This window comes from Eptesicus fuscus, chromosome 3, assembly GCF_027574615.1.
Source record: "Eptesicus fuscus isolate TK198812 chromosome 3, DD_ASM_mEF_20220401, whole genome shotgun sequence".
NCBI classification, from domain to species: Eukaryota; Metazoa; Chordata; class Mammalia; order Chiroptera; family Vespertilionidae; genus Eptesicus; species Eptesicus fuscus.
The window spans coordinates 86738340-86760016 of record NC_072475.1 but is presented as its reverse complement, the minus strand read 5'-3'; the positions used below and the strand labels follow the sequence as shown (position 1 = coordinate 86760016).

The 21677-nt window shown below is 35.8% G+C and overlaps 1 pseudogene; it reads left to right on the top strand.

The window, feature by feature from the left end:
* The window catches only part of LOC103298806 (60S acidic ribosomal protein P0-like), a 43414-nt pseudogene that overhangs the window by 3479 nt on the left and 18258 nt on the right, over positions 1-21677 (top strand).

Sequence of the window (21677 nt, the reverse complement as noted above, 5' to 3'; positions counted from 1 at the left end):
CATAACTATATTGGTAACATTTGATGATGTAAGGATGGCTCAAAGAGAGCAACAGTCTGACGTGCCTAGTAATTTCCTGAACAACTCAGCATAAACAAATGGGAGAGGAATCAAGCACATCTTGTATAGTCAGACTCCTATGTAAAATTCTCTTTGGTTCATAAGTACTGGCAAAGATATCTAAAATGCTAGGAAATGCCTAACATCTACAAGATGTTGGAGAAGTAAGAACTGATTGCCACTTTATATGGTAGGAAGTTTGGCCTATGGAAATAAAAAATATGAATGTGACCACTGCCACACCTGGATGATATTTATATCTGTATTGATCTTTTTTTACTCCTTATTGAATTTCTTGCAGTTACCATCACTAATAGAAAAGTTACTATTACAACTCTTAAAAACTTACTTCCAACTCACACTTTACTTACCCCATAATCTCAAAGGTTACCCATCTGGCTATACTGGAAATATTAGGACAACTTAATAAAGACCCTTCAAATTTTCTATTGCATTTTTAACCTTATAGATTTTGCTAACGTCTACTTAACTATATAAAAATGCATTTATGTTTTTCCTTCCAAAAAGAAAACATAATGAAATGTTAATTGAAGCATTAAGATTTCTGTCACCTGTTACTGTTATATAATTTATTCCATTTCCCCTTCTTCTTACAATGGACATTAAAAACCATTTTTTCATGTTGTCAGAATTTATAAATGTTTAAGTAATCTTTTAGAGAATTTTACCTCAAAAACATGTTTGTAACAGTTTTTGTCACTATTTCACATTGTTTCTTAATCCTAAGAGTCACAGCCTTACATCAGTAAGATCATAGGGGATATCTTATTGAATTTTTACAAAAGAAAATATGAAGTAGGTAGTATTATTTTCTTATGTTATAATTTAAGATGTCAAAAATAAGTAACTTGTTCAACATAGCCTTATGGGTATGTGAAGCAGATCTCAATTTGTCTTTTTCTGGATCTTACACTTATTAGTTAAGTCTACCAAAAAAAAAAATCAACAATCTACCAATTATAATACACTGTAAAATAAATACAACTTAACAATCTATAATAATAAAAGCATAATATGCAAATCGACCAAACGGCCAAACAGAGGACAACCGTCTGGACAACCTTCCGGATGACCTTCCGGATGAAGCCAGGGCTGTGAGGGCCGAGGCAGCTGGGGCTGTAAGAGTTGAGCCCCTTGCACAAATTTTGTGCCTCGGGCCTCTAGTATGTTATAATGACAAAATATTTATTTAATCTTAAATTATAGTAATAAAAGTGTAGTGTTACTATCAAAGGAGCAAAGTATATTAACCTCTATACTTTTAATTGGTCAAACTTTAGCATATATTATGTATTTACTTTTTTAATGTTTTTATTGATTTCAGAGAGAGGAAGGGAAGGGGAGAGAGAGAAAGAAACATCAATGAGAGAGAATCATTGATGGGCTGCCTCCTGCATATGCCCTACTGGGGATGAAGCCTGCAATCTGGGCATGTGTCCTCACCCGGAATCAAACCGTGACCTCCTGGTTCATATGTCAACATTTAGCCATACTGGTTCAGCAAACATTGGCAGATTTTAAATAGGATGTTAGTAAACAGGAGCTAAATTAATGGTAGTAAGAATAATGTTAAGATCTAAAATCATATCATATGAATAATGTCTTGAGAACATATAACATAGAAATATAGACATAGGAAGAGAGAGAGGCATTTTGCAATTGCCCATTGGAAAGAGGTTAAATTTGATATAAATAATATTAGGAGGTAGAATGAAGACCAAGAACTAGTAGATATAGAAATGCAGATTTTTCTCAAAACAAAACAATATTAAAGTTATTAAATTTGGAAAGATTTAAATAATCATGGGAAGAACATAACAAATGTTGGGTGGCCAATTAAGGCATGATGTAGAATAAAGTCCTTTCCTAAAATAAAAGTTTGTCATGTAATTTAAAATAATTCACTTCTAAAATAAAAAGCATGACTATAGTAACAAAACTTATCAGTAATGAAAATATGTATATTTTCATAGACCTCTGCATATATTACATAGACCTCTACTTTCTATTCTGTCCCTTCCTGGGCCCTAGGCCTATTCCTTAAAGACTTACCTATATCTTCAGTTTCTTGTGCATTGCTCTAGAGATGTTCTATCTCTATACAAGCATTTAACATAATTAGTAGAAAACACTATAGACATTTCTGAACCTTCTCTTCCCATTATAGATAATTTTATATCAGGATTTAAGACATGTCTTATTTTTCTTAGTAGCTACATAGAGTTCCCTTTAATATATGAAGTATAATGTATTGCACTAGTTTCCTATTGTAATTATATGGATGTTTTCAGTATTGTTCTGTAATAAATATAAAAATGTGCTTTGTTTATATCTGACTCTATATTAGAATAACTATAGTATATATTTCTAAACATGAAATTCCCCAGTTAAAGGGGATCTTTATGTTTGAGATTTTGATAGATATTTGTCCCACACAGAAATTTATATTGTTCTGCACACACAAAAAATGTGCAATTAAAACTTTCATAAAAATGCAGTTTTGTTTAATTTTTCTTAACATAAAGTTAAGTGTCCTTTCATATTACAAAAATGCATTTGTATTCTATTTTACAAATAACTTCTGTTTTCATGCCTGTACTATTTTGTTAATGAGCTGTTGATCTTTTTCATATCAATTTGCAGGAACACTTGATATTTTAAGTAAAATCATTAGAACTGAACTGTCAAATTGTTGCAAATAGGTTTTTCAAAGTCTGTCTTTTGATTTTGTTCCTGCTATTTGTAATGTTAATCTATCTTTTCCTCGCTGGTATGTGACACCTTTCCTGTGTAATGTTCCCTTATATATGGTCTATCCATTCATGTGTCAGAATCTACTATGATGTTTCAAATATATATTAACAATTGTGTAGGTTGGTTTTGTCCAATTACTTTTATTTTTTAGATATCTTGTAACTATTATTACATATTTTTCTCATATCAACTATAGTGTCAATTTAGATTAAAAATAAAGCACACTTAAATTTGTTTGAATTATTTTAAATTTTTAAATTAAGCATCAGCTAATTCCAATTCAGATCCATATTTATTCATTTAGATACTATCTATGGTTATTTTTGTGCTATGACAGTAGAGGTTAAGTAGTGACCAAAACCATATACACCGTAAAACCAAAACTAATTAATATCTGAACTTATACAGAAAAAAATTTCTTGATCTCCATTCTTGATTAATGTTCTGTAGTTCAATATGTTACCAAAATTCCAAGGTAATCATCAAAACTCAGTGACTTAACACAATAACATTTTATGACTTGTGTCTATTATTCATTCAAAGCAATTCAACAAGAGTAGTGGTGGGGTAGTCAGTTATCATAATAGCTACTCGGGGACTCAGGCTAACAGATTTCATTTTGAAATTTGCTACCATAAATTCTGTAGAAAAATGTAGTAAGTTAAACATGTTAAATCATGCACTGGCAGTTAAAGCTCTTTCCTGGAAGCAACACATGTAACTTCTCATGTTTTATTGGCCAAAGTAAGTCATATGGCCATATTTAACTTCAAGGAAGCAGGAAAGTCAATTCTACATGCCCAGAAGAAAAAAGAGACAAAAGATTTTTGATGTGCAGTGTTAATGACTACCATAATTAATGTAGGCAGAGCTGTCTTTTCTTGAATATTGAGGCATCCTACTTAAGAATATTATATGCTTGGAATATTCATTAAAATTTCATATCAGTCCTTTGTATAGTTGTTCATTTATTTCCATCAAAAAAACTGTTGAATAATGTGTGGTATGTTTACTGCTCAATACTGTAATTTGTTATTTATATAAATGGATTTATAATTACTTGTTGTTTACATAGTGGAAAATATTGATTTTATGTATTACATTTATTCCTAGCCATGTTATTAAAGAGTATTATTGTTCTTAGTGACTTTTCATGTGTTCCCCTTGGATGTTCTAGGTACACAATAATTTCTTGAGAAAATAATAATTCATCTTTGACTTAGCTTATATTTAAGATGCTTTCAATGTTCAAATTTCTAGGGTATGCTTTGCCTGAATTGGTATCCTACAGTTTCTTGCTTGATTTATTGAATCATTGATTTATTCACTCATTTAGTATCCAATTATTATTTAACATATGAAGAATATTTTATTATGAACCACAGATTGAAAGTTGAATAAAGCAGACTAAGTTCCTACAGGAACTTATTTATATAGGCAGATATATTAATAAATAAGCATGTAACATAAAAATCCTTATGTAAGATAAAAATGATGTCATGTGGAAAATCTAGTAAAGTATGTCAGGTTTAGTACTGAAATTTAGCCATGAGTAAGTGCATAGGTATGGTCATATTCCAAGTTCAGCTAATGTCATTGTAAAACTATTATTTAAAAAATCATTGAAAATAAACATATTTGTATCTTAAAATAGTTGTGTCCTTTTTGGATTTAAATATTACCATCTGCAAATTATAAATTTCAAAATATAGGGGAAGTGTAACTTTTTTATTTTTTGCAGCAGTACCTAGTATTATTGTAACCAGTGAATTCTCAATTAATTGTGTCTAAATTTGTAAATAGCAGCTTGGTTACTACTTGATTGAGTTCATATTATTTCTAGAACAAAGGAGAGATTACTGAGCTAACAAACATAAAAAGAAAAAAAAAAATCTTAGCAGGTTTGAATGTGTTTTAAAATTATCAATACCATGTTTAGAGACAATAATCATAATAATAATCATGATAGCCTTTATACAGATAATTTTATTGTAAATCCACTTGCTTAACTTTCCTGAATTATGCACTTTGATTTTTTATTCATGGCTGAAGTAGGTGACCTGACAAAATTCAAGAACATCTAGAAATATTTACTTTGCCAGTACCAGTTTTGAAATAGCTCCACTAGGGAGGAAGTGGCCTTTGCCAGTTGCAAGGGTCTCAACACTTCTGCTTCTGTTTCAGAAGCCTGGGGGTGATTTGATGCCTGATTCTTTTTCGGCTCCCTAGAGGATATGGTTAAATTGAGAAGAAAACAATCATCATAAATCATACACAATGTCTTGAGACTTAACATTCTTCATATATAACTCAGAGGTTTCTCTAATCATGACACTTGAATGACATAAAATAATAAGGTACATGTATCTCCAATTATCAAATCATCGAGGTCTCAAAGGAGGATAGGCATTTTTAAGATTGCAATATATGGCTAACAAGTTGTGATTAAACACTGGGTCAGGTTAGCAGAGAAACTGTCTCATTTTGATCACTATCCATTTTATTAAGTTGGGATTCTAGCAAAGCTTAACAGAATTACAGAAACAATCATACAAACTGGTTACTAAATCATAACTATTGCATCAGATCTCTGCTCTAAGATATTTTTTTCTCAATTATTTGCAACTTTATTCTGGAGACACACATTATTATAAAGAACCCAGTGGTACATTCAAAAGTAATAGCTCAAGTATACACACAATTTCCTTTTAGTCAAAGACTTACACATGTTGAAGCTATACACATATGTCTATCCAAAAAACTCATTCTTAGATTGTGGTTACATTCCTAGAATTAGATTTTTAGTGAATGTCATTTAAAAAATCAAAGCATTTTTTCAACTCTTTGTTTATATTATATCTAAGAGAGGTAGCAATAATTGATGAAAATAATTTTATGGCCATTATTTGATAACTCATGAAGGAAATGGAACTAAAAATCCAGAGATTAAACCTCCAATGCCTTCTCTTCATCTACTGTCATTCATGGGTCTCCCAAAGCTTCCCTCAAACCTACTTTCCAAATTTATTTCCCACTATTCCCTTATATTAATATTTTTTGCTAAAATCAAATTCACTTATTCATTATTGCCTTCACAAACCTTACAACTAAAATGCTTATGAAAACTACACTCATATTTTATGGACTCTTACATACATTTTTAAGTGTATAGTTTCACAAATTCATTCCAATCTATAGTGATCTTTTTTATCTAACCTCAAGAACTTAGTAAACAATGCTTCCCAAGTTTTTCATGCAATGATAGCATAGGAAATCAATAGAGCTGTTCAACACACTGTGGTAAACCAGCATGTCTTTTTACAACACTTGAGACAAACAAAATAGACACTCCAAATGCCCCAGATCCAATAAAACCATCCAAGATTCAGAATGTGGTACAGGGAAAGTCAGGCATGCCTGTAGGAAAGAGTTGAATTCTATGTAAACTCCTTGATGGCTTGTTGGGCACTTGTCTATATCACGACTTGCATCATTCTTCATTATTGGACTCCTCCTGCTCTTTTTCCTGAACAAACCACACACTTTTTAAAACTAGAGATAATGTATTCTTAATCTTATCTATCATCTATCTATCTATCTATCTATCTATCTATCATCTATCTATCTATCCATCCATCCATCCATCCATCTACCTATCTATCTACTTAAAATTGTGATAATATATGCAAATATACATATATATGTACTGTTTTGAACATTTCCTAAGTGTGCAGTTTAATGGCATTATATACATTGCATTTTGTGCCCTCATCACTATCCTCTATCTCCAGAACTTATTTCATCTTCCTAAACTGAAACCTTGTATTCCTCCCTCTCTCTTAAGTTCCTGCCACCTACCATTCTACTTTCTGTCTCTATGAATTTGATACTCTAGGTATCTCATCTAAGTGGAGTCATATAGTATTTTAATGTTGTGGCTGGCTTATTTAACTTAGCGTAATGTATTCAAGGTTCAAGAAACAAATATATATGATTTTGTATTACTCATGCTGCTCTCTAAGAAGCTTACATTGCATAGCAAAAATTATATATTAGGCAAGTTAGTTTCTGAATACATTAGAAATTGTGATCATCTTTAAGCTTTATCTTATCTAATATCTTTGATCTCCTTTAAATTATTGTTATGAGAATCAATATAACTATTTGTTTGAAGACAGTTATGACTGACTGACTTAATTGCCAATTGACTTTGATGTATGGATTATAGTTTATAAGACAAAATAACTTAGTCTTCAATTAATTATAATAACTCAATTATTTTAAATTAGATTATAGTGTCATAGTCATTAATAAGACCATGTCTCTTGGTATTTCTTATTTTCTGGAAGGCTTCTAATATACTTCTTAAGATGATTATTTCTAAAACCCATCATTTCCTTAAAAATAATAGTGATTTACTATTTTACATAGGCAAATGTAGTATACTAGATTTGTTAGAGTTTGTTTTGAGGAAAAATATCACTTATCTATAAGAAAACTCAAATATCTAAGAAATTCCAGTTTGAATAAATCCTATGTTATTATATCACTATAATGCAGTTTATGTGTGGATGAGAAAACTATTATTTAGATTTACAATCAGATGTATTTCTAGACAGAAAACATTGTTTTAGAAAAATGCTATAAACTGACTCTGACAACTATAGTTGAAACAGGAAACAAATCAGCAAAGACATTATTACAACTTCTATATTCTGATATAAAAAAGGTACTAGTTACTATTCAAATTAACCTTGAGAATGTGAATGAGTTAGTACTTGGTGGATGATCTCACATATTCAAAGGAATCTCTTGCCTTCATTTAGTTCTTCCTGCGCTTAAGAATTTTCTAAGACATGGGATATTCTGAAAGGCTGAGAAAGGCTGAGTGCCAATACAGTCACAGCTGAGAGAGAAACAATACCACCCATCAGTAAGCAAGCGAGTGAACCACTGGAGGAGCTCCGTAGAGTAACGCCGCCACAGGAAAGGTGGCAAGGCTGTCTCAGGGTATTTTAATACATCGTGCATTCGTATTTACAGGCCACCTGCCGAGAATGTGGCAACCTTCCTCTGCTGTGATTTTTTAAAATATCCCTAAATGTTATGTCTTCCCCAAAACACTTGGTCCTGGAGTACTTTCTGAGTTAAGATTGAGGGGGTTAACTTGAAGCGCAGGCAGACAGGGCAGGGTCCAGTGGAAAACAAAGGCAGGTGGAACCTGGGCAGGGGCAGACGCGGGAGCAGCCTAACCACGGGAACCAACCAAGCAGAAATAATAAAATGTTTCTGAACTCGAAGCGGGAGGCCTGGGAAACCAAGGGAGGGCCTGCAGTAAGCAAGATATAGGAAGACACAGAAACAGAAAAGTTCAGCACAGGAACAGAGAAAGAACACATAGAGACAGGGAAAGTTTAGGTCCATGGCTCAGCAAACACAATTGAGGGAATCAACCAGGTGACGACACAGGTAGACATAGAAGCAGGCTTGTAGCAACTATATACCCGGGACTACAAGGCTTTAGCGGGCAGCCCATTCCTGGTCCCCCTCCCCTGGCGGGGAGTCTGAATCTGCTTGTAGTAAGTTTTCCACACTTTGCTTAGATCTTCTGGTCTGCGGAGCTCATTCTTCGGCATCGTGGGACACGACCCGGGAAAACACCTCCGCTCACCGCTCCGGTTATCAATACGGAGCACGCTCTTGCTTCCCCCTCTTAATTTAAAGGAAGGTAAACAGGTTCAAGCTAAAATGTGTTGATCTCACATTTAAAAAAATCAATCCTGTAGTCTTCTACAATAAAACAGAAACAAATGAGAAAACAGACTAAAAGAGAAATAATCAAATACATAATTTAGCATCCAAACATTAAATAAAACACTTAGCACAACTGATGAATTTATTCTCATTTGGAGCAAATTTTAACGTGGATCTGGTATAGATTTATGCTATCCATATAGCTACATATTATTTCACAAATAATGTAACTCCTACAATAACAGTATTTTTAAAGAAAATATTAAATGCCACTTGTCGAGTTAATAGCCTATTACAGTCAAGTCCCCTTAAAATATGTACCTATTATATGGATTAATGATCTTTAGTAATTTAAAATTGCATAGCATAACTGTGAACTGAAATGGAACTCTGATTGATTCTTTGTGGAAGATTAAAGTTGCAAAATAACCTAATAGAGTTTCCCTCAGGAAAGAGTACACAAACAAATCTTTAAAACGATGGACAATTTTTAAAGAGAGGATTCATTTTAAAAATTGTCCATCGTTTTAAAGATTTGTTTGTGTACTCTTCGGCTGAGTCTGTTAAATGTATTCAGTACTTCCCTGTAGCGGGTTTGTTAGAAGTGCATACTGCTTTCATGCACAAGGTATCCTTGAGTAGTGGAACAGTGCAATTTATTGCAAAGCAAAACAGATCTATATTAAATAAAAGAAAAGAACATCTTCAACTTGACTCACCTTGCTAACACAAGTACACCTGTCTGTATTTTGCCTATAGTACATTAGCATTTACTCAACTATTAAGATCATTGTATGCTTTGAGAGTTAACATAGCATAATGGTAAAGATTATGGCAGTTGAGTCCATTTATGTGGATTTAATTACTTATAGATGAGGCCAGTTATGAGGTACAAGATTTGGGGCAATTTACTCAGTCTCTGTGACTCATATTTCTTATCTATTAAATAGAGATTCTTTACCTTTGAGCTTGTTTGAGGACTAAGTATACAATCCATATAAAGTTCTTATTATTGTCTCTTGCCCACAATAAATGATTAAAGAGAATTAACTATTATCTTCATTATTATCTTTAAGAACAAAAATTTAAAATTATGTTTTAGTTATTTTTTGTCTATTATTACCTATTGTTCCATTCATTCTGTTATTTTGTCTGTATAAAAGGTTTAGGCTATTACCTTATAAAAATATTGATCAATATGTTAAATAATTCACCAGAAACAAAACATCTACTATGCTTTGAGCATTGTTAGTTCCTGATGAAATAACAGAACAAAGTAGATTTGTTCTCTGTTTATGGGACTCTCATAGTTCATTATGGAAAGATTTAGATAACCATGGAAGGGGAATTTTCTATTTTATTATAATAAAAATTACCATCCTATTTTTAATTGAAAATTTGTCTACTTTCAGACTAATTAGTGAATATAAAGTTAAATATGGATGAGATGTAAAAGTTGGCAGTTTCTGTCTAGCAACTAAATGCTGCCTTATATGTACTAGTAAGTACTACATTTATTTTTATAAAATGTATTTATTCTTATACAGTTTACTTATTCTTATAAAATGTGATCCATTGAATCAAATGGTTGAGTTTTTCTGCTGTGCCAGCTCTGAGAGGCACCCTGAACCAAAATCACTGATAAGAAATTCTCCCCTCTGCCCTCTGAGTGTTAAGGAAATAGATATGTAAATAGAATGTGAGTTTATTTATAGTTAACGTGTGAGCAAAGTGCTTTGGAAAAAAGAGAAATAAGCAGAAAGAAGAAACGTTTTATATTTTATATTTAACAGTTAATATATATAGATACATATATAAAAAAACAAAAGTTCTAAATAAAACAATCTATGTAAGAATATTATAAGTATTATGTAGTATTACTACTACATAAGTTTTATTAGTAGTAAGTAATATATTACTTAATATATAAGTAATAGAAGAATATTTTATTGAAAGTGGAATTGAAATTACAAAAGTAAAAGAAGAAACTGATAAACAACAGCTGTTTTTTGGCTTGGAAAAAAAATGTGTGGACAAAAAGGGGCCACATGCTAACCTGACTAGCTCAGGAAAGGCCTGCATTTTGGCCTTACAAACTCAGAAACCTAAAGTAACCACAAAGGATGGTCTGAAATTAAAACTTTAATTAAAAAACAGTCTGTGGTATGTAGTCACGTCCTAGGAGGGTACCTTCCCTGACAAAGATTAACTTTGATCTTAACTGAACTTGTCTTTTTGCATCAAGGATAACATACTTTGGTTATCCTTTATAACTTCCCTTTTTCTGGATCCCTCAGGGCACAATCAATGCAGCAGGGTAGAGATCACAAATTCCCTCATTGTTATTTTTATTGTGTTAACTGTTGACTGTTAATTATCCTGTACCCACCTATGTAAAAGAAGCAAGTGTCCATCATTTTACTTTTTATTCAGTCCCAGTGGTCCCCCCTGAATTTGCTTTCTCCCACCTCTTTAATCTATCATCAGTGAATTCATGTAATCCACTTATGTCTCCTCCTTTGATGAAATTTATACAAATAGGTGAAAAACTGCCATTCTCTGGAGCATTATCTCAATACTTTGAGATTCTGCTTCCTGGCAATTGTCGACCATTTGGCTCAAATAAATTCACAAAAATTCTTTACAGGTTTGAATGTTTCTTATGTTAACAAATATTATGAAAACACAGTGAGTTATAATTTTCTTTTTACTGAAGACAGTGCAAAAGGAATCTAGCCTAAGGCTCCAAATTAAAAAGAATTCTATCATAACACTGGGATATATTTTAGGAAGGTTGTGAAATTATTATTGGTGAATATTTACCAGTTACAATACAGAAATTGTTTCTTAAAGAAAGAAGACATGCCTTACGCACTAAGAAAGTAAGTTGGATCTTGCAGCTATCTGTTGGATGCCTCTGAGGCAGAGCATTAACACTCAAAATGACTCTTATAAATGGCCACATGTTTACAGTCTATAAATTTAAAGACAAACATACACTAAGTTTGACATGACATTATATTCACAGAGTAGCAAGACCACCTTCAGATTTCCAACATAAGGATGTCTTCTAAATCTGGGGAAAAGCCTTGATTATTAGTTAAAAGACATATGTAATAAGAACCTGTTTTTAACAACCAATGAAAAAAATCTTCTGTAATTACAAGGACAGATGTAATCCCATTCTCTATTTCTGATGATGCTTACCTCCAAAACCAGGGCCACAATGATAGCAACTTGGAGCTTTTAGTTTAGGATTATTTATATAAATATTCATTTTTTTTATTTTTTTATATACTAAATATTTTTTATTCTTCAATTACAGGTTATATCCTATCTAATAAATGAGTAATATGCAAATTAACCATCAATACATTACACCCACAAAGCCATGCTCACCAGCCAATCAGGAGCAAGTATGAAAATTAACCCAACCAAGATGGCTACAGCCAAAGAGAGAGCAGGACAGAGGCTTGGGTTTCCTGAGAGATGGAGGAAGCCAAGCTTTCCGCACACCCTGTCCTGCCCAGGCCTCCACTCAATGCTACAAAGTTTCAATGATAGAAGATAAATAAATCCCAACAAAAATGGCGGCAGCCACGGACCTGGAGAGAGCAGGAGGCTAGGGTTGCCTCCAGCGATGGAGGAAGCCAAGCTTCTGCAGCCCTAGCTGGCCCAGGCCTCCACTCAAGGCTACAAAGTTTCAATTATAGAAGATAAATAAATCCCAGATACCAGGGCCTCCGCTTGGGTCGCCGTGGGGGGGGGGGGGGGGGGGCCGTGGCCGGCCTGCAAACCACGACAGGCCCCTCACCCAGGCAGCCCCACTCCCCAAGGGAACCCCCACCCTGATCCGGGACACCCTTCAGGGCAAACCAGCTGGCCCCCACCCATGCACCAGGCCTCTATCCTCCTATCTAATAAAAGAGTAATATGCAGATTGACCATCACTCCAATACACAAGATGGCTGCCCCCACGTGGTCAAAGATCCTGCCCCTGTGTGGACACAAGATGGCCACCACAAGATGACCAGCAGGGGAGGGCAGTGGGGAGGGACCAGGCCTGCAAGGGAGGGCAGTTGGGGGTGATCAAGCCTGCAGGGGAAGGCAGTTAGGGGTAACCAGGCTGGCAGAGGAGGGCAGTTAGGGGTGACCAGGCCTGCAGGGAAGGGAAGTTGGGGGGGACCCAGGCTTGCAGGGGAGAGCAGTTAGGGGTGACCAGGTCTGCAGGGGAGGGCAGTTAGGGGCAAACAGGCTGGCAGGGCAGCAGTTAGGCATCAATCAGGCTGGCAGGAGAGTGGTTAGGGAGTGTTCAGTCTAGCAGGCAGAAGTGGTTAGGGGCAATCAGGAAGGCAGAAAGGCAAGCAGTTGGGAGCCAGCAGTCCTGGATTGTGAGAGGGATGTCCAACTGCCCGTTTAGGCCTTATCCTACTGGGATCGGGCCTAAACGGGCAGTCGGACATCCCTCAAGGGGTCCCAGATTGGAGTGGGTGCAGGCTGGGCTGAGGGACACCCCCCACCCCTGTTCACGAATTTCGTGCACTGGGCCTCTAGTACTATATTATACTAGTTTCAGGTGTACAACCCAGTGATTAGACATTATATAAAATACTAAGTAATCATTCTGATAAATTTAGTACCCATCTGATATTATACATAGTTATTACAATATTACTGACTATATTCCCTATTTTGTACTTTAGATCCCCATGATTATTTCATAACCACTAATTTGTACTTTTTTAAAGATTGATTTTACAGAGAGAGAGGAAGGGAGAGAAAGAGAGAGAAAGAAAGAGAGAAATATATACAATTGTTGTTCCACTTATTTATATATTTATGTATTCATTGGTTGATTCTTGTATGTGCCCTGACCAGGGATAGAAATTGCAACCTTGGCATATCCGGGTGATGCTCTAACCAACTGAGCTTCCAGGCAGGGATTCAATTTGTACTTTTTAATCCCTTCACTTTTTCACCCAGCCCTCCAGCACCCAGCCCCACTGTCATCCATCAGTCTAATCTCTGTATCTGTGAATTTATTTCTGTTCTGTTTGTTGGTTTATTATGTTTTTTATATTTCACACATAAGTGAAATCATATGGCATTTGTCTTCCTCTGACTTATTTCACTTATCACACAATACCTTCTAGGTCCATCCATGTTGTTGTAGATAGCAATATTTCATATCTTTTTAAGGCTGAGTCATATTCCAATGTCTACATGCACCATTCCTTCTTTATCCATTCATTTATTGATGGAAACTTAGGTTAGTTCCATATCATGGCTATTGTAAATAATGCTGCAGTGAACACATGGATATACAGTAATTGTCTTTTAAATTTAATGTTTTGGGCTTCTTCAGTTAAATATTCAGAAGTGAAATTCCTGGGTCCTTTTTTGCCTCCTGTTATATAGCCTTTGTTTTAGTCTGTTTTGTCTAGTATAAGTATTGCTAACTCAGCTTTTTGCTTGTTTGTTTCTTTCCATTTTCATGAAATATCTTTTCTATCTTTTTAATTTTACTCTGTGTCTTTTTTTTCAATGTGAAGTTTTATTTTACTTTCTTTTCTTTATTGATTAAGGTATTACATATGTGTCCTTATCTCCCTATTGTCCCCCCCCCACACTACCCCCCACTCATGCCCTCACCCCCCTGGTGTCTGTGTCCATTGGTTAGGCTTATATGCATGCATACAAGTCCTTTGGTTGATCTCTCCCCCTTACCCCCACCCTTCCCTACCTATCCTCTGAGCTTTGACAGTCTGATGCTTCTCTGTCTCTGGATCTGTTTTTGTTCATCAGTTACTTTCACTCTGTGTCTTTTGATCTGAAGTGAGTCTCTCTTAGCATATGTGTCTTGTTTTGTTATCCATTTAGCAACCATATGTCTCTATATTGAAGCATCTAATCCATTTACATTTAAAGAAATTGTTGATAGATTTGTATTTATTACCATTTTATTTTTCATATTTTTAATTTTTTTCTTCTTTTTAAAGAAAAGCCTTTAACATTTCTTGTAATACTGGTTTGGTGGTGATGGGTTCCTTTAGCTTTTTCTTGTCTGGGAAGTTCTTTATGTCCTTCAATTTTAAATGATAGCTTTTACCAGTAGAGGTAGGTCTTGCTTTTTATACTTTGAATGTTTCTTGCCAATCCCTTCTGGCCTTCAAAGTTTCTGTTGATAAATCAGCTGACAGTCTTGTGGGAGCTCCCTTGTAGGTAACTATTTACCTCTTGCTGCTGTTAATATTCTCTATCTTTAACTTTTATATTTTAATTATGATGTGTCTTGGTGTGGGCTTCTTTGGATTCATCTTATTTAGTACTGCCTGTGCTTTCTTGAGTTGTAATTCTGTTTCCTAAACCAGGTTAGAGAAGTTTCCATCACTATATTTTTAAAATAGGTTTTCAGTTCCTTGCTCTCTTTCTTCTCGTTCTGGTATCTCCATGATGCAAATGTTGGTATGCTTGAAATTGTCACAGAAGCTCCTGATACTATCCTCACTTTTTAAAATTCTTTCTTTCTTTTTTTTATTTTTCCTTTTTTTTTTTTTTTTTTTGCTATTCTAATTAGTGTTTTCTGCTTCATTATATTCCACATCTCTGGTTTGATCCTGTGCTTCATCTACTCCATTGTTGATACCCTGTAATGTATTCTTCATTTCAGTTATGGTATTCTTCATTTCTGACTAAACAAGCAAACAAGCAAAAAAGGTTCTTCTTTATTTTTTTCTATCTAGGTTTTTGTTTCCTATATCTTTGTTGAAGTTCTCTCTAAGTTCATCTACTCTTCCTCCAAGTTCATTGAGCATCATTATAATCATTGTTTTGAACTTTGCATCTCATAGTTTGCTTGTCTCAATTATATTTAGTTCTTTTTCTGGAATTTTATTCTGTTCTTTCATTCGGGATATGTTTCTTTTTCTACTCATTTTGGCTGCCTCTTTGTGGTTGTTTCTAAGTATTAGATAGAGCTGCTGCATGTTCTGGGCTTGGTATAGTGGGCTTAAATAGTAGGTGCCCTGTAAGGTCCAGTGGAACAGCCTGCCAGAGCACCAGAGCTGGGTACTCCAGCTGTGTCACCTGTGTGGGCAGTGTATACCCTCCGGTTGTAGTTGGAGCCTTGATTTCTGTTAGCACCACAATGGGAGTCATTTATCACCAGACCAATCAGCTGCAACCACTATGGAACATCACCTGTGTATGAGCTGACCCCAAAAGGCAGGACTTACTTCACTGGGGCTCTAGTACCCACTGAGTCTGCTCCTCAGTTTGTTGCTTGTGGAGGTGATTGGGTGTTGCTTCAATGTGGTCATATGCTGTCCACCAGGTGTACTGACTCTGGGGCCTCCTCAAAGGTTCAGGCCAAGGTTAATTGCTACCTGTGCCTTGCCCAGGGCCACCTGACATAAGCTACAAATCTATCTACAGATGGCTGCTACTTATGCTGGCTTGGAGGTGCCCAGGAGAGGCCAACATGCAAACTGAGGCCAGCTGCAGCTAGTACCAGGTCTGAGGACACTTAGCAAGTGGTAAAGGACATGTCAAAGTCAGATGCTGCTTGCTTGAGAGATTTTAGATAAGTCCAAAGCATGAGCCAAGACAGGCTCTTTGTATGGAAAAGCCACTGGAAAGAGCTTGGGTGGGCCCAAAATTTGGATGGGATGATATCATAGGGACTCGGATATGGCACCTGCCTGCCAACTCTGTTGGGGGAGGGCTCACTTGGCAAAGGAACAATGGCCTCTGCCAGCACTTTTGTCAGGGAGTAAACTGCCCTTCCAGATCTCAGACTTGGACATCCTAAGTGTGAGGTACCTGTTAGCATTCCAGAGAAGATGTATGGAAAGAAGTCTGGGATGAAGATATAAATTAAGATATAAACATAGTCACTGTCAGCATAAAGTTGGGGCTTAAAACACAATGATAAGAACATAAAAAAGTAACTCTAAATATAAAAAAGTAGATATCCATCCAAGGACTGAACTTGGATACTCTGAAGTTTAGAGATAATGGAGGTGAGAAAACTTGTCTAATGACACTGAGAAGGAAGGGCCAAATATAGTAGAAAAATCAAGGGAGTGCTATCTCCTAAGTTTAGAGAAGATGGAATGGTTGGACTTGGCTGTGAGTATAGAGTTCATTTATTTTAACAGAAGAGAATATGGACTCTTTTGAGGGCAGAGGTGGTCATGGGAGCCTGTGGAATTTCTTTTCGGATTGCTTTTATTTTCCAGAGAAACAGGAAGCCCAGTCATCATTTGTGCATTAGAATGAGGAAGGTTTGAAAAATTTGAGGGGAGAAAAGAAGCTATGAATGTGACAAACAGGATGGTTTCATTAAATTTTTCACCAAAAATTAGCAATGGATTTTTTGGGTATAGAATAGAAGGGAAGGTGACCTTGGACAAAATATGAGCAACTCCAAATATTAAGTTATAGGCAGGGAAAACAATTTCTCAAAAAATGCACTGAGAAGGAGTAAACAAGATTATTTTTTTGGGGGGAGGGACAGTGGTGACACCAGTAGTGTCAATTAGGCATATATTAGGAATAATAATTTACATGTACTAAAAACTTAATTTATTTCAGGAATTGTATAAGTGACTTTATATGTGTTATTTTATTTGTTACCTAAACAATTCTGTGAGTTAGGCATAGTCAAATTCTAATTTGACAGATCAAACAATAAAGCAATTGAGGCACAAAGAGATTGGTAAATATGTCAATGATGCAGGGAACATAGAGATTTTGAACCAGGCCTTTTGCTACAAAACATTCTACCTTAACCACTACATTAAACTGCTTCCCAGAAGTCAGATTCCCATGGCTTATGGGTGAGTGGATGTCAGGAAACACAGGAAAGAGTATAGACAACTTTTCAAGAAATGTACTGTGATAGAAAGAAGAAAGATGATGGGAAAAGATAGTATTGGGAGAAGGTTTTAATTATTTTGTTTGTTTATTTTTCACTTAGCTTGTAAGTTCGGAGAGTCTTAAATATGTTTAAATATTAATGGGTAAGAGCCACTAGAGCAGGAGACATGGAAGATATAGAAAAGAGAGGTAGAGAAAAAGACAGAGACAGAGAAATTGATTTGTGGAGTGCAGTCTCTAAGGAGATAGGCAAAGATAGAGTCGAAAGTGCAGGTTGAAATATTTAAACAATGAACTTCAAATAATATGCTAGCCACTTTGTATTTCAAGAGAAGGAAGACATTTCTTTTTTTAATGGATGAAAATGTAGGTCTATTTCTATGTTTAGTGACAGGAATTTGAGAGTGCTTCTTTCAGGTCAATTATATACTAAGAGGCAAGATCATCTGCTAAGAGTTGGACAAAGGGAAATAATGAGGTTAAAGACATGGTGGAGTGAAGGACATATCTATTAACCTTTCTAGGTGGTCATAGAAGGACGACTTGTGAATCACAGTGGGAGCAGGGTTGACAATGTGTATGTAAGGCAGAGTTGATAATAAAAACCACACATGTTTTATTACACCTATAATAATATTAATAGATAAAACTCATACAGCATTAATATGGACCAGACAGTGTCTTAGGCACTTCACTATATTAACTCATTTACTTTTCACTACCACTCTATTGGGTATTATTAATGTCTCCATTATAAATGAAGAGCTTGAAAACAAAGATATTAAGTAAATTAGCCAATATTATAGATAACAAATTACAGAACTGGTATTTGACCTAATGTGTTTATCACCACTGTTTTATACCTCAAAACTATGAAGTTCTATGTTTTGCCTTTACCATTACAAAGAGCTCAAGGAAATGGGACAGTAAGATGATAGGTCAAGTTGGTTAAGGTTTTTGGCAAGAGACTACTTGAAGTGAGAACTCTACCATATAAACTATATATGGAAGGCAAGTAGGAGCTGCTGTATCAGAGAATATTATAGTGGAGTGTGAGAGCATTCTGTCTGCATTTGAGAGCACAAAAGTGGAAAGGGAGTTCTAGGTTTCAATGTTCAGGAAAATGTTAGATTTGTTACAAAGGCCTCATATATTAATACTAGAGGCCCGGTGCACAAAATTCGTGCATGGGGGGTAGGGGGGTGTCCCTCAGCCCAGCCTGCACCCTCTCTAATCTGGGACCCCTCAAGGGATGTCCAACTGCCCGTTTGGGCAGTCGGACATCTCTCTCACAATCGAGGACTGCTGGCTCCCAACCACTCGCCTGCCTGCCTGCCTGATTGTCCCTAACCACTTCTGCCTGCCAGCCTGATCACCCTCTAATCACTCCCTTGCCAGCCTGATCAACGCCTAGCTGCTCCCCTGCCGGCACGATTGCCCCTAACTGCCCTCCCCTGTTGGCCCGGTCACCCCTAACTGCCCTCCCCTGCCAACCTGGTTGTCCCCAACTGCCCTCCCTTGCAGGCCTGGTTGCCCCCAACTGCCCTCCCCTGGGTCCCCCCCAACTGTCCTCTCCTGCAGACCTGGTACCCCCCAACTGCCCTCCCCTGCTGCCCCGGTCACCCCTAACTGCCCTCCCCTACAGGCCATCTTGTGGTGGCCATCTTGTGTCCACATGGGGGCAGCCATCTTTGACCCCATGGGGGTGGCCATCTTGTGTGTTGGAGTGACAGTCAATTTGCATATTACTCTTTTATTAGATAGGATGCCTTTCAAGTTAATTCTTCTGTAGCTGACTTGTGTAATAATTTTTTTTTTTATATTGGACTTTAAAAGTTAATTTTTGTCTTTATTTTAAATAAAATTTATATTTAAGGTATAAAACATGATTTTTCATATACATAGTAAAATAATTACTACAGTCAAGCTAATTAACATATCTCCTCCTCACATAGTTACTATTTGTGTGTGTGTGATGAGAGCACCTGAAATCTACTCTTTTAACAAATTTCCACTGTTCAATACAGTATTATTATCTATAGTCATCATGCTATACATTAAATCTCTAGACTTGTTCATCCTACATAAATGCAACTTTGTACCCTTTAACCAAAAGCTCCACATTTACCCCATCTCCTCACCCTCAGTAATCACAATTCTACTCAGTCATTGTATGCATTCAACTTTTCTAGATTCTACTTATATAAATAAGATCATGCATTTCTTTCTTTCTGTGTGGTTTACTTCACTTAACAAATGTCCTCTAACTTCAGTCATGTTGTTGCAAAAGATAGGAGGATCTCCTTCTTAAAAGCTGAATACTATTTCATTGTGCATACATACCACAATTTCTTTGTCCATTCATCTCTCAACAAACACCTAAGTTGTTTCCATATCTTGGCTACTATGAATAACACTGTGATGAACAGGAGAGTGCAGGTTCTCTCTTTGAGGTACTGATTTTATTTCTTTACAGTACATATCCAGAAGAGGGATTGATGGATCATATGGTAGTTCTATTTTTAGTTTTTGAGGAGCCCCCATACTGTTTTCCATAGTGACTGCACCAATGTACATTTCTACCAACAATATTTCTACCAAGGTTTGCCTTTTCTCCACATCCTTGCCAACACAAGCTTGATGTGATATTTCATATGGCTTTGATGGGTATCCCTAATAATTCATGCTGTTGAATCCCTTTCCATATGCTCGTTGGCCATCTGTTCATCTTCTTAGAAAAGTATCTATTCAGAGTATTTAGTCATTATCTATTGTGTGTGTTTTTGCTATTGAGTTTTCTGAGTTCCTCTTATCAGATAGATGGTTGGCAAATATTTTTCCCAATCTGTAAGTTTTATTTACATGTTTATTTATTAACATGGCTTAGAATTTCAAGTGAAAACTTATCTTTAAAGTAAATAATATAAACAAACAAACAAGCATGCAACCAGGACATAATTTCACAAGCCATGTGATCTTTGTTTTTTAATTTGGTTTTTCTTTTCATGATTTAAAAGAGATACTATATTATATTGTATAATGCCGTTTCTACACTCTGTCCATAATGAATGGAGTTACATTTATTACTAGATATTCTGTTTCAAATTAAGCAAGAAAAGTGGCAATAACAAATACGTTGTGTTAAGAGGAAGAAATTTGAATGACAGACTGCAGTTATCATTTTTATAATATTAGAGAACTCACTGATGCTCCCAATTGAGTCTAGATAAAATGGTGCTGAGCTGATTTTAGTATTGCCTGGTTATATTTATACATGAAGTACGTGAAAAATAAGTTAAAACAGTATGCTTCCTTTATTGATTATTATTATACTAGAGGCCTGATGCACGAAACTCGTGCCAGAGTAGGCCTTCCTTCCCCCGGCTGCCGGCATCTGCTTCCTCTGGCACTCAGGACCCGGGCTTCCCTCACAGCCCCAGCTTCGTCCGGAAGGTCATCCAGAAGGACATCCAGTCTAATTAGCATATTATGCTTTTATTATTATAGATTATTATAGATTTAATCCACTAATTGCCATGTGAACTAAAATTAACTTAGCTTCTAAAGAGCCTTAGGTGTGGCTATGTGTGCATAGTTGAGAATTACATAAATTTTGGTATCCTTTTGGAGAATATGTGTATTTATATTCATAAAACTTTTAAGAAACACTAATTAAAGGTAGAAAAAGCTCCCTGTAATAGTTCCTAGAGCTGTCATAGCAAAGTACCACAAATTGGGTGGCTTGAAACTACAGAAGTTTATCCACTCATGGTTCTGGAGTCTAGAAGGTCAAAGGTTATATGTCAGCATGATTTGTTCCATTCTAGGTGTCTCTCTTACTAGTAGCTTCTGGTGAGAGCCAGCAAGTATTGGTATTCCTTGGTTTATAGAGGCATCATTCCAATTGCTGCCTCCACCTTCATGACATTCTTCTTGTGTCCCAGTCTTTACATGCTGTCTTCTTATAAGGACGCTAGTTATATTTGCTTAGGGACCCAACCTACTCCATTATGGTCTTATCTTAACTAATTAAATCTACAATGACCCTATTCACAAACAAGGTCGAGTTCTGAGGTACTAGTATTAGGACCTCAACATATATTTTTGCAGGAGGCATGAGCTCCTAATGATGACCAGAACAGTGAGCCGAGATGTTTTCCCAGGGCCCTGTCTCATGACTCCGAAGAATGAGCTCTGTGGACCAAATG